Raw genomic sequence first — 13,134 nt, 5'->3', positions numbered from 1 at the left:
ACAGAGGAAAACAGTAGAGGTAGAGGAGAAAGGCAAAGAAAGATGGAACTGGAAGAAAAGAGAAGAGAAAGAGAAAAAGAAAAGTGATGGGGTAAAGTCTGAGAACGGAGAGAAAAACAAGAGAAGACAAATGTGAATAAGTCGGGGAAGAAGAGGAGGAGAAAAGGGAAGAAGAGAAGACAAGATGGAGGAAAGAGATGGCGGACAAGAAAAGAGGAGATGGTAAGGAGACATGATGAAGAAATGGGGGAAGAGAGAAGATGAAAAAGGAAAGGTGGAAAGGAAAGGAGTGAATAGGATGAAAAATAAAGGAAGGAAAGTAGGAGAGAAGAGAAAATAGGAAAAAAAAGAGATGATTGATAGGAAGGAGAAAGAAAGAGGGAGAGTGATGGAAAATAAACTGGAAAAGAGAAGGAATAGCGAAAAGGAAGAGAAGATAAAAACTAGTGATAAAATTGAAAAATTAAAAAGAAAAGGAAAGAAAAAGACAAAAAATTTGAAAGGCAAGGAACAGGGAAGAATTCTCTACGACGAAAACGAAAAATAACGAAAGTGAAGGAGAAACTAAAGGAAAGGAGGAGAAACAAGGAAAGGAAGAGGATGGGAAGGAAACAGGACGGAAGGAAGGGTTGAGTTTGTGGCTGGAGAAGAGGAAAGAGGAGAAAGGAGGGGAAAGAAAGGTGCGATAAGGCCTAATGTCGTGCTGGTACTGATAAGGCCAGGTAAGGAAAGAATAATGGTAATTAGAGAGTTCAGCGGAATTGTGGGTACAGAGAGAGAGAGAGAGAGAGAGAGAGAGAGAGAGAGAGAGAGAGAGAGAGAGAGAGAGAGAGAGAGAGAGAGAGAGAGAGAGAGAGAGAGAGAGAGAGAGAGAGAGAGAGAGAGAGAGAGAGAGAGATTAATCGAGAAACTACACAAAAAATACTCTACGTACGTTTATCCAAAAGTTTCCAGCTGTCGTATTTTTTTCTTTTCCTTTTTTTCTTGTACATAACCCTTCGTCATTTCTCTTTTTTTCTCGCCGTTCCTCTTTCTCTTTTCTTTTCGTTCCTCATCTTCGTCTTTCAAGGAATTCTCTTTTCTTTCGTTCCATCTATATTTTGACACCTTCCTAAAACTATCTTCTTCTTATTCCTCTCTTTCTTCCGTCATTTTTACTTTCCATTCCTTTTCATTCCACTTTCATTTTCCATGGAGGTATCACATACCTAAAGGCCTCTATATTTCCTTCACAACTAGTAAAAAAAAAAAGGCATTTGCTTTCCTTCGTTCTTCCTCACTGCCTCCCTTCCTTCTTTCCTTCTCTTTATTCCTGTTTTATTCCATCTTTTTATTGTTCCCTTTACAGTTTCGTCTCGCGAGGAGGATAACCCGCCCTTCCAAGTCCTTTCCAAGTCTAAGGTAAGACAAACTGTACATGTTAAGTAGGCAGGGATGCGTCTCCAAGCTTACCATCACCATTACCATAAGCCACCACCATCACCACCATCACCATTACCCTCCCATCGACCCCCACCACAGCTACAACTATCACTACCACCAACACTACTACTACTACTACCACCACCATTCCATTCTCTGCTGCCATTATCATAAGCCAGAGGTACTGTTACGGTGAATCATCATAACTCACCCCTATAGGTAGAGGTAGACAGGGACGCTATTATGTCACCGTAACGTCACTTCTGTATTGCGTCTTGTTACCTTTACTACAGAGTTATGATTGTCCTTCCCAGCTAAAAGGTCGTTTGGTCGTAATTTCCAAGCATTATGGGGAAAGAATTGTCAGTTTTCTCTCTCATAAATGCAAGGTAATTTATGAATATAAATATTAAATCTGAAGAACTCTCTCTCTCTCTCTCTCTCTCTCTCTCTCTCTCTCTCTCTCTCTCTCTCTCTCTCTCTCTCTCTCTCTCTCTCTCTCTCTCTCTCTCTCTCTCTTCAGCATTCACAATTCCAATGTTTCTACTGTTTCCGCCTCCCCACCTCTCTCTTTAGCATTCGTTATTACAGTGTCCCCCCTCGTCTCTCTCTCTCTCTCTCTCTCTCTCTCTCTCTCTCTCTCTCTCTCTCTCTCTCTCTCTCTCTCTCTCTCTCTCTCTCTCTCTCCGTCACTTGGCATGCACCACCGCACCGTTTCCTTCAATATGCATCGTGGGAGTGGCATACGATCCTATCATTTCCCGTATTGGTCTTGTATTTCCTTCAACACGCGCCCATTTATCTCAGGACTGAAGGGGCGCGCCGGGGAAATGAACCAAAGGGGAAGAAGGGCCCTTAGGAGATACACGAGATACAGAGATAAAGCGTCTCTCTCTCTCTCTCTCTCTCTCTCTCTCTCTCTCTCTCTCTCTCTCTCTCTCTCTCTCTCTCTCTCTCTCTCTCTCTCTCTCTATGAGTGTGGGGAAGATTCACCTTAAATTTAGGCCAGATAGTGTTATGTTCCTGCTTCTTTTTATTTATTTTATTTATTTATTTTTTTTTTTTGCTTGTTTCCCGTGGTTAATCAGTTCCTTTTATTTATTTATTTTTCTTATTTTATTCTTGCTGTATTTTTGTTTTTGTTTTGAGGGAGATGATCCTGGCCACATAATTTCTCTTCTTTGCTTTTTTATTGTGATGTGTTTCTTTTTTTAATCCACGTTGGCAATATATGCATTGTTTTCTTTTATATACACTATTTTTTTCTTTACTTATTCTGGATACGTATACACCATTTTCCTTTTTTTTTTTTTTTCTATGTGAAGAATGCATCCCTTTGAATCACAGCAGCACCCTTCCTCCGCCACCCCACAACACCCACCTGGCGCGACGCAATGTGGGGTGTATAAAAATATTGAGATTGCTGAGATAAAGTTTTTCGCTTTACGCTTCCCTCTAGAGGCTGTGGAAAACTTGGGGAAACTCAAACTCAATAATTCTTCCACCTTTCCATTCAGAATTTACGAGTTATGGGTTTTTGATAAGGCAACAAACTACGGTGGGGGAAAAAAAAAGTTTATAATGAAAACAGTTCTTCCTAACTAGTAATGTAACGATTTTTGATGAAGGCCAGGAAATACAATGGAAAAAGCCCAGTGCTGGCATCTATTTCATGCGACGGCAGCGAGACAGAGAAGGAAGATTTCATTAGAGTAAGTGATGCATTTTTGGATATCACAAGAGTTGTAAACATAATACTCTGGGGATAAATATTTGCTGGTGATATTGCACGAGACGCGTTCAGATGTATTCCAGACGAGGTATATCAACTTCACGCTGTTTGCCTTCATTCACCAACCTTCATGTCAATCCAGAAGGCACGAGTCAGCGACCTGTCTTTTTCTTTCATGGGTACACGAGGAAGAACAGATTGGGAAGCTGAATAGAGAAGAGCACAAAGGAAAGTGACAGAGGAGACACGTGGTAGCAGAATAAAAGGATGGACGTATTAAAGAGCAATATAAAAAAAATGAGCTTACAGTAAAGATATTAGAAAAGAACGCCTTTGTAAGTAGAACAGAAGACATACAGAAAAGTAGAATGGAGAAAATACATAAGCAGAACAGAGAAAAGTGCACACAGAAAATACAAAAGAGAACACAGGAAAGCAGAGCAACAAGAACACAAAAGAAAAATAAGAAAACACAGAAAAGTAGAACAGAGAGAAGAACAAACAGAAAAGTAGAGACTGGAGAGAATAACACAGCAAAGTAGAATGAAGGTGTGAAAATACAGGAAAATCAGAGAGTAAGAACAGGAAAAACCAGAGCAGAAAATAAGAAAGAGGTACCATAAACATGAGAGAGAGAGAGAGAGAGAGAGAGAGAGAGAGAGAGAGAGAGAGAGAGAGAGAGAGAGAGAGAGAGAGAGAGAGAGAGAGAGAGAGAGAGAGAGAGAGAGAGAGAATCAGAACGGCTAAGGTGTAAAAGATGTAAATTCAACGTATCCACCAACAAGAATACAAAACAAGACAATAAAGAAGTAAAGACAGCAAAGAGTAAAGAGTAAACATATCCGAGACAAAAAAGATAAAGACAGAATATACCAGGTGTACTCCATAACGTATACGAAGAACACATACATGGAGGTAGAGAAAATAAAAAAGAACATGAAAACAAATACAAAAAAAAAGACAGAGACAAGAAAGTAAAACAAACAATACGTAAATGAAGTATGGGAGAAAAAAAAAAAAAAGGCGGAAGAAAACAAGAATGCAAAAAATAAATAAATAAAAGGAAGAAAATAAAGTTGTTAAAAAATAAGGTAGGGAAAAAGACAAAAAGACTGAGCGTAAACGTAGCGTAAATTTGAACGAACGCACGCAACAACACGCGCACCAGTAAAGCAATAAGAGAAGCAGCATGATTTACGGTTCCCTGCCGGGTGTATCAAGGAGGGTGTAGCGTGTGCTGGAGACAATAACACGGTGTACCAGGGTGTTGTGGAGTGTAGGAAAGGTGTACGCGCAGTGAACATGAGAAATAATGTTGTAAGAGCTGTGAATAAAGGAAGAAAACAGTGTAAAAGCATTGGATATGAAAGACTGGAATGGAAAAACAAGGAGTAAGTGTGAAAAGCGAAAAAATAAAACAAACAGAGAATAGGGGAAACTGGAATGAAAATGGCAGTCAGTAGGAGATAACAGTGTAAAAAGAAAAAAAACAGTGTAAAAGCAGTGCATAGGCCATAGAGACTGGAATGAAAAAGCGACAGCATTTTTAAAAGGGGGAAAATGTATAGTGTCAAAGCGGTGAATAAGCAGAGACTGGAATGGAAAAAGGCAGTGAGCACCAGTGAATAGGTGAAGAGTAAAAGCAATGTCAACAAATAAAAGTAGAAACAGAAATTTGAGAATAGGAGAAGCAGGATCGGAAAAGAGCAGTTAGTATGAGAGACCCGAGTGTACAAACAGTGAACAGAACTAAAAATGCAGAAAACCAGGAATAAAAATGGAAAAACAGTAAAGATGGGAACATAAGAACATAAGAACATAAGAAATAAGGGAAGCTGCAAGAAGCGACCAGGCTTACACGTGGCAGTCCCTGTATGAAACACACCTACCTATTTCCATCTGCTATCCCCATCCATAAACTTGTCTAATCTTCTCTTAAAGCTCTCTAGCGTCCTAGCACTAACTACATGATTACTGAGTCCGTTCCACTCATCTACCACTCTATTTGAGAACCAATTTTTTCCTATCTCCTTCCTAAACCTAAATTTTTCAAGCTTGAACCCGTTATTTCTTGTTCTACCCTGGTTGCTGATCCTAAGAATTTTGCTTATATCTCCCTTGTTATAACCCTTATACCACTTAAAGACTTCTATCAGGTCCCCTCTTAACCTACGTCTCTCTAGAGAATGTAAATTTAACCGCTTCAACCTCGCTTCGTAAGGAATACTCCTCATCCCCTGTATCCTTTTAGTCATTCTCCTCTGTACTGATTCTAATAGACCTATATCTTTCCTGTAATGTGGGGACCAGAACTGCACAGCGTAGTCTAGATGAGGTCTGACCAGCGCCAAGTATAACCTTAATATTACTTCCGGCCTTCTACTTTTAACACTCCTAAAAATTAATCCTAGTACCCTATTTGCTTTGTTTCTGGCTTCTATGCATTGTTTCCCTAGACGGAGTTCAGAGCTAACTATAACTCCTAAATCTTTCTCGTACCCTGTACCTACCAGAGTTTGGGTGTTTAATGTGTACCTATTGTGTGGGTTTCCTCTACCTACGCTAAGCACTTTGCATTTATTGATATTAAATTGCATTTGCCATCTATCCGTCCATTCATTCATTCTATCTAAGTCTGTCTGCAAGGCGATGGCATCCGCTTCTGACCTAATTAATCTACCTATCTTTGTGTCATCCGCAAATTTACTAACATCGCTACTAATTCCACTATCCAAGTCGCAGAATGTAAAAATAGAAATGAAAATTAGAAAACAGAAGCAGAAGCAAAACCGCAAGAGCAGTAACAGCAAAAAAAAGCTAAGAGTAAAAACAGTAAACGGAAGCAGAGATAAAGAAAGTAGAGGACAAAAATGGAAATACAGTGAAAGTGTGAAGCAGAATGTGAAAAGAGGGAATAAAAGAAACAGAAAAGCAGTGAGTGCAAGAAAACAACACGAAAGCAGTGCACAGTGAACAGAAGAAGACCGTGAAAAAAAAAAGGCGAAGAGGGGAAGTAAAAATGGAAAATCAAATTATTAACAGAATGCAAGTTAATAAAAGTAGGAATGGAAAAAAGCACGATAAAAACAGTGTACATTAAATAGAAAGAAAAAAAAACAAAGAAAAGCGAATAGCGGAAGTAAAAAAATGAAAAAAAATAATGACAGCAAAATGTATAAAAATTGGTAACTGGAGAAGCAGAAGCGAAGAGACAAAATGAACAGGAGAATGCGCAGTGAAAACAGTGAATGAGAGACGTCGACATGAAGAAGCAGTGAATAAGGGGAGAAGCAAAGTGCCAGAGGGTTGAATAGGAGGAGAAGCAGGATCATAAGACCAGTGAATAGCAGGAAAAGCTGCAGTGTAAGAGGATTCTGTAGGAGAGAAAAGGCTTTGATGTAGTGTACAACCTACCATCTATCTTCTTTCTCTCTCTCTCTCTTTTTTTTACAAACTTTCGCCAATTTCCTCTCTTTCTACGAACAAAAAATAAAGAGAGAACGATACTATTTATCACGCTATTCTGGAAAGTAACCGCTAGGAGGAATGAGAGCAGGATGAAGAGAAGAGAAGGAAGGAGGAAGGAGATGAAAGAAGGGAAGGAAAAACCAGTTTGTTGGTAATGGTAGAGGGGAAGGCTTGGGAAGAAAGAAAACGAAGGACAGGAATGATTAAAGAGAGAGAGAGAGAGAGAGAGAGAGAGAGAGAGAGAGAGAGAGAGAGAGAGAGAGAGAGAGAGAGAGAGAGAGAGAGAGAAAGCGCTAAAGGCAAATGAAAGATAACGAACAAAGGGGAAAAAGTACGAGAAAAAAGAAAACGGGGAAAAACTGAGATAAAGAAAAAGAGGGAGGGAAAGAAACAAAAATATCAGATAAAAGAAAGTGATATATTAATAAAACTCCACAAGAAAACCACAAACATCATCAAAAAAACACAAATATCAAAGGAACTATCGTAACAAAGGATACACGATTAACAAAACAATACCACAGTAGAAAAATATCCGCAACTACAAAAGCAAAATATAAAAGAAAGCTGGAGTAAAAAAAAAAAAAAACGAGAAAAAAGAGTAAGAGTGAGGGAGGGGAAGCACAAAAAGAGGAAAACGAGATGCAGTGGAGGCACCAAGTCAAGCAGATGAGGAGAGGGGAAAGAAGCGAGGCAGAGAGGGGAAAAAAAGGTGTGGAGATGAGAGGAGAGAGCGTGAGGAGTCCCTTGAGAAGAGTGTCTATGAAAGGTCGACCTGAATGAGAGAGAGAGAGAGAGAGAGAGAGAGAGAGAGAGAGAGAGAGAGAGAGAGAGAGAGAGAGAGAGAGAGAGAGAGAGAGAGAGAGAGAGAGAGAGAGAGAGAGAGAGAGAGAGAGACTATAATAAAGAGCCAAATTTGTACACGAAACGTAAAGGAAGAGTGAGATGGAGTAAGGAAGGAAGGAAGAAGAAAGAAGACAAAGAAGAGAAGACAAAAGCAAGGAAACATGGAAGAAAGGAAGAGAATATAGCACTTGAGTTACGGGAAAGGAAGTAAAATAAAAGAAATAACAGGAACGTAAAGAAAAGGAATGTGTACAACGCGGCTACCATACTAAGAACAGAAAGGGGTAACATTGATAAAAAAAGTCGTATCTCGCAAAGAAAACAAGTGCCAAGATATAAGTAAAGAACAGTTTGTAAGTAGGATAAAAAAAAAAAGTGAGTATAAAATAAAACAGTATGAAGTCAGGAAAAAAAAAAAAATTAATGGGACGTCAGGAAACTTTTAAAAATTATTCTTGTTTCTTCTTTCTTTTCTTACTTTTAGTCTCATACTCCAATAAATTCTCTCTCTCTCTCTCTCTCTCTCTCTCTCTCTCTCTCTCTCTCTCTCTCTCTCTCTCTCTCTCTCTCTCTCTCTCGAAAACAATGAAGAAACCTCACATGAAACTCTATCTTCTTTCCTGCTCCCCTCCCTCACTTCCCTCTTCCCCTCTCCCTCACTTCCCTCTTCCCCTATCTCTCTCCGTTTCCCAGTGCTTCTCCATAACAAAGTATCTCCAGTGTTATCTTGACCCTCGGCGTGGCAGCAGCTGTCCAAGATAAGGGGATAAGCGAGTCCCTTTGCACCTCGACACCTCAGCAGTAATGAAGGAAACAATAGTGATGGGGATTGATTATTATTATTATTATTATTATTATTGTTGTTGTTGTTGTTGTTGTTGTTGTTGTTGTTGTTGTTGTTGTTGTAATTTTATAGTTTTAATCTTTTTTATTGTAGTATCACTTTTTTTCTTTACTTTTTACCTTCTTTTATTTTCTCGTGTTTTCCCTTTTACTATGGTACGTTATTTTTCTTCTTTTTACTCCCTTATGTTTTCTTATATTGGCTTTCCCTTCCTTTTTATGTTCTTACAGTTTTATTCTTTCCTTAACAATCTTACATTTTCCTTCATTATTTTGCATTTTTCCCCTTTATTACCTTGTGTTTTCCTTGATTATCTGACATCTTTCTTGAATTATCTTACGTTAATTCGTTCAGTATCTTACCCTTATTTTATTCTCTCATATCTCACGCCTTTACAAGATTATGTCTTTCACTTTAGATTGTATGAAATAATTGGACACAAATAACAGTAAGCTCTTCCTTTGTGTCCCTTTGTGTTCCATCATACCATCATTACCAATTTTGCACTGTTCTCATCCCCAGATTAAAACTTAAAGACAGAAACCATCACTTAAATTAATCACGTTCCTTGGCCAATCACAATAGCTGATTATCTCCACCATAAAGTTTCCCCACCACCACCACCACCACCACCACCACCAATTCACCTCTGTCAACATGTGCGTCTCTCGCCTGGCCGGGTGCAGCGGAGCCTTCATGTCTTCGTGACTTGCAGTAAAATTACCTTTTCTGACCCTCCCTCTCCTCCGCCTCCTTCTCCCCATGCTCCTCCTTTGCTTTCATCCTTAACGTCCTCCTCATCTTCCCCCTCCTCCTCCTCCTTCTCTTCCAACTTGCACGTCCTCCTCAGTGCCTTTTCCTCCTTAGGTACGTCCTGTATCTTGTCCCCCTCTTCCTCCTCCTCCTCCTCCTCCTCCTCCTCTTCAGACTGTGCGTCTTCGCGTTCCAACTCCTCTTTCTCTTCCTCCTCCTCCTCCTCCTCCTTCTGCAGCACATTTGTCGTCATCAGCGTTGTAATTCCTCCTTCAATCCACATCTTCTCTTCCTCCTCCTCCTCCTCCTCCTCCACTTCCTTCTCCTCCTCCTCCTCCTCCTCCTCCTTCTCTTCTCGTCTCTCAACGGAGGTTCTTTACCATCTCACGGAAGGCACACATTACGTTCGAGTTAATTAGAGATTATTCTTCATTCTCTCTCTCTCTCTCTCTCTCTCTCTCTCTCTCTCTCTCTCTCTCTCTCTCTCTCTCTCTCTCTCTCTCTCTCGGTGATATTGACTGTCTCTCGTTACGGGTCTTCTCCTAGGCAATGGCTTAATCAAGGAGGAGACCATGTCAGCCCCCAAGGACCTGGCGAGATATACAATAAAGGATGGAGAAAAAGGGAGAAAAAAGTATTACGAAGAAAATTACTCACGGAAAGAAAATTAGAGGCAGTATCGAAAGAATTGACGAAAAATACAATAAAGCTAAGAGGAAGGAAAGGATGAGTGATGAAGAAAATTGTCAATAAATGAAGAAAATAGAAAAAGCCAATGGGAATCTCGAACGAAATGAGATAATGGAGGAAACTGAAGAGAAAAATAAAAAAAAAAGAAAATTAAAGAAGTTAGTCGCGGACCCACCCCAAAAAACGGCAAGAAATACAATGCAGAGAAATTAATTCATGGCTGAAGCAAATAATAAATCAGAAAAAAATAATAATTATGAACATCAAAATCAAATTTTACGAGAACAATAAAGACGAGAAAAGTACAAGGACGGAAAAACTTTTTAAAATATAAAAATCTGGCAATCATGAAAAAAAATAAATAAATAACAAGGTAAGAAAACCCAAAGGGCCATGAGGATGAAACAATCAAAAAAATAAAAGAAGGAAGAAAAAATAAAATCCGAAAAAAAGTTTGTCATATCCCATAATAAGAAAAATATAACGAAGGAAGAAAACTTAAAGAGCCATGAAAACCAAACAACCGAGAAAATAAAAAAAAATAGAAAAATAAAATCCGAAAAAAGAGTTTGTCGTATCCTTTAATCAGAAACCTTTAAGAGCCAAGACTTCCTTTACTGCGAGGAAAGTGCATGAGTGAAGTTACTTCCCCAGCCAATCAAGGCCCCAGAAGAGAAATACTCATAAACTGTGGAACCAATCAGCGGTGAAAGAGGCCGCACACCCACAGGCCATCAGCCAATAAGGATGCAGAAACTTGCTCCCTCACCCACCAATCAACGAATGGGAAGAGACGACTAAGGCTCCGTAAACAAGAAAATTTTTATGCGTGGCTATAAAACAAAGAGAGAGAGAGAGAGAGAGAGAGAGAGAGAGAGAGAGAGAGAGAGAGAGAGAGAGAGAGAGAGAGAGAGAGAGAGAGAGAGAGAGAGAATGTGTGTTTGTGCCTTCTTTATGACCTCGCTGCGACAAAAGGGAAGGAATCCGACCAATATTTCAAGGTCAGAGGACATTCTCTCACTCTCTTTCCTAGCCTTTGTACTGCTCACACTTACACACACACACACACACACACACACACACACACACACACACACACACACACACACACAAACACACACACACACTGAATTCCACATTTCAAATGATTTATGTAGGAAATGCCAATAACAACGTATCTTTCTCTGCCCTCCTCCTCCTCCTCCTCCTCCTCCTCCTCCTCCTCACAGGGTACTCACAGCTCTTCACTTGGTCCCTCTGGCTTACCTGTAAAAAAGAAAACAGGGTATTATTTATGTGACAATGGATTAAGTAAATGTTATTAAATATTAATATATGCAAATAAACATAATTATGACAGTACAAGAGGGAGACTTAGGTGAAGAGAGAGAGAGAGAGAGAGAGAGAGAGAGAGAGAGAGAGAGAGAGAGAGAGAGAGAGAGAGAGAGAGAGAGAGAGAGAGAGAGAGAGAGAGAGAGATAATGTCCCTAGCAAAACCTTAAATGCTCCTATTTATGCCAAAGACCTATGAATAAATTACATAAAATTACAGGCTAGTTCAATAGCTACACACACACACACACACACACACACACACACACACACACACACACACAATTACGTATATGCTGGAAAGTCAAAGGGATAAAAAAAGAAATGAAGCATGACGTGGGAAGGGAAAAGAAAGCAGGAGACGGAGCAGGAGGAGGAGGAGGAGGAGTGTTCGACTCTTGACCAGCAGGGGCACAGGAAACGCAGGTAACAGTGCAGGTGTTTATTCACAGAAGGTGTGAACAGAAGGCTGGAGGTAGGTGATCTCTCGGCGCCAGGCCGCGCACTTCCATAACACTTATGACTGAAGCCTAGCTCGTTCACTCATACACGTATTCATGCCTCACACAAGTCTCGCTCATTCACTCGTTCACACAACTAGCTAACAACCACACACCTCCCCCGAGACATAAGGAAGATTCCTTATCTTTGTTATGGCTACCGTAACACATGAAACAAAGTTACAATGATTGAAGTACAGAAAACACGGTACATATACACAAAACAAACACAGCGTACAATGAACACGTACGACTAATCGTAGGTGCTACGGTGCCACCGCACCTGCAGTCGTCTCGGCTCCCTACGCTGTCGGCTGCTTCGACGCTCTGGTTGCTCTCGGCCACGGTGTACCCCGTTACCCTGATGCTCCGGGCTGCCGGGATGGTGGTGTTCCTCGTGACCCTGATGCTGAAGCGCTGCACCGCCATGAGCGGTGTGCTGCTCGACAGGAAGGGGAGCAAGAGGTCTGTGTGGGCGTAGGTGTCTTCTATTACGCCACATCACGCGACCGCTGCCCATCTTGATGAGGTAGTCTCTCCTTCGCCCAACAGCCACGATGACACCCAGGCGATCCCAGAGGCCTGTCGTGTGATCTTGAACGTCGACGTGGCCACCGAGGTGCAGGAGAGGAAGAGTACGGGCGGACGCGTCGTGGCGAAGTTTCGCTTTCTTCCTCAGTCGCTCTGCCTTGGCGTCGCACTCATCAGCAGCGCGCTGCCACTGCTGAGCGTATGAGCGATGATGAGCCGGGACACAGGACCTCATAGGATGACCGAAGAGGACTTGTGCTGGTGATCGCCCTTCCGCCCTCGGAGTGTTGCGCAGTTCCAGCAACCCGCGAGCGAACGCATCCTCGTCCAGGTGTCCCTGCTGTGTGGTCGTGAGGATCAGCTTCTTCACGGACTTGACCGCTGCCTCGGCGTGACCATTGGAGCGTGGATAATGAGGTGAAGATACACGATGCTCCACCCCCATCGAGCCAGGAAGCGCCGTACCGATGAAGAAGTGAACTGCGGTCCACCGTCAGTCCTCAGGAGAACAGGCACGCCCGTGTCGGCGAACACACCCCGAAGGACACGAACGAGCTGATCAGCCGATGCTGGACGTGAGCATGCAGACACGTGAGGCCACCCAGACAAGCGATCTACATACACGAGGTATGTACGGCCTGCTGCGTGGAAGTAGTCTGCAGAAACTGACTCAAACACCCTGCTGGGTGTGTCCGTGTCCTGCCAGAGAGGTTCGTTGGCTTGGCTTGGTAGGAGTGGACGGCATAGTGAGCATCCAGAAACGACGTTCTCAACGTCTCTGTCCATACCAGGCCAGTACACCGTTTGTCGGGCCCGTCGCTTGGTGCGCTCCATCCCCTGATGACTGTCATGGAGTCGCTCTAGTGTTTCTCGGCGGAGGCTGTGAGGAATAAGAAGCCTCGGCCCGTAAACCACCAGGTCGTCGTCTACGGCCAGCAGACTGCGCACCGGCCAGTACGTACGCAAGCGGTGATCGAGGTCGTGGCAATGATCAGGAAGCCCTCGATGATGACGTT

The sequence above is a fragment of the Scylla paramamosain genome, chromosome 32, assembly GCF_035594125.1.
Source record: "Scylla paramamosain isolate STU-SP2022 chromosome 32, ASM3559412v1, whole genome shotgun sequence".
NCBI classification, from domain to species: Eukaryota; Metazoa; Arthropoda; class Malacostraca; order Decapoda; family Portunidae; genus Scylla; species Scylla paramamosain.
This window is presented reverse-complemented; position numbering follows the sequence as displayed.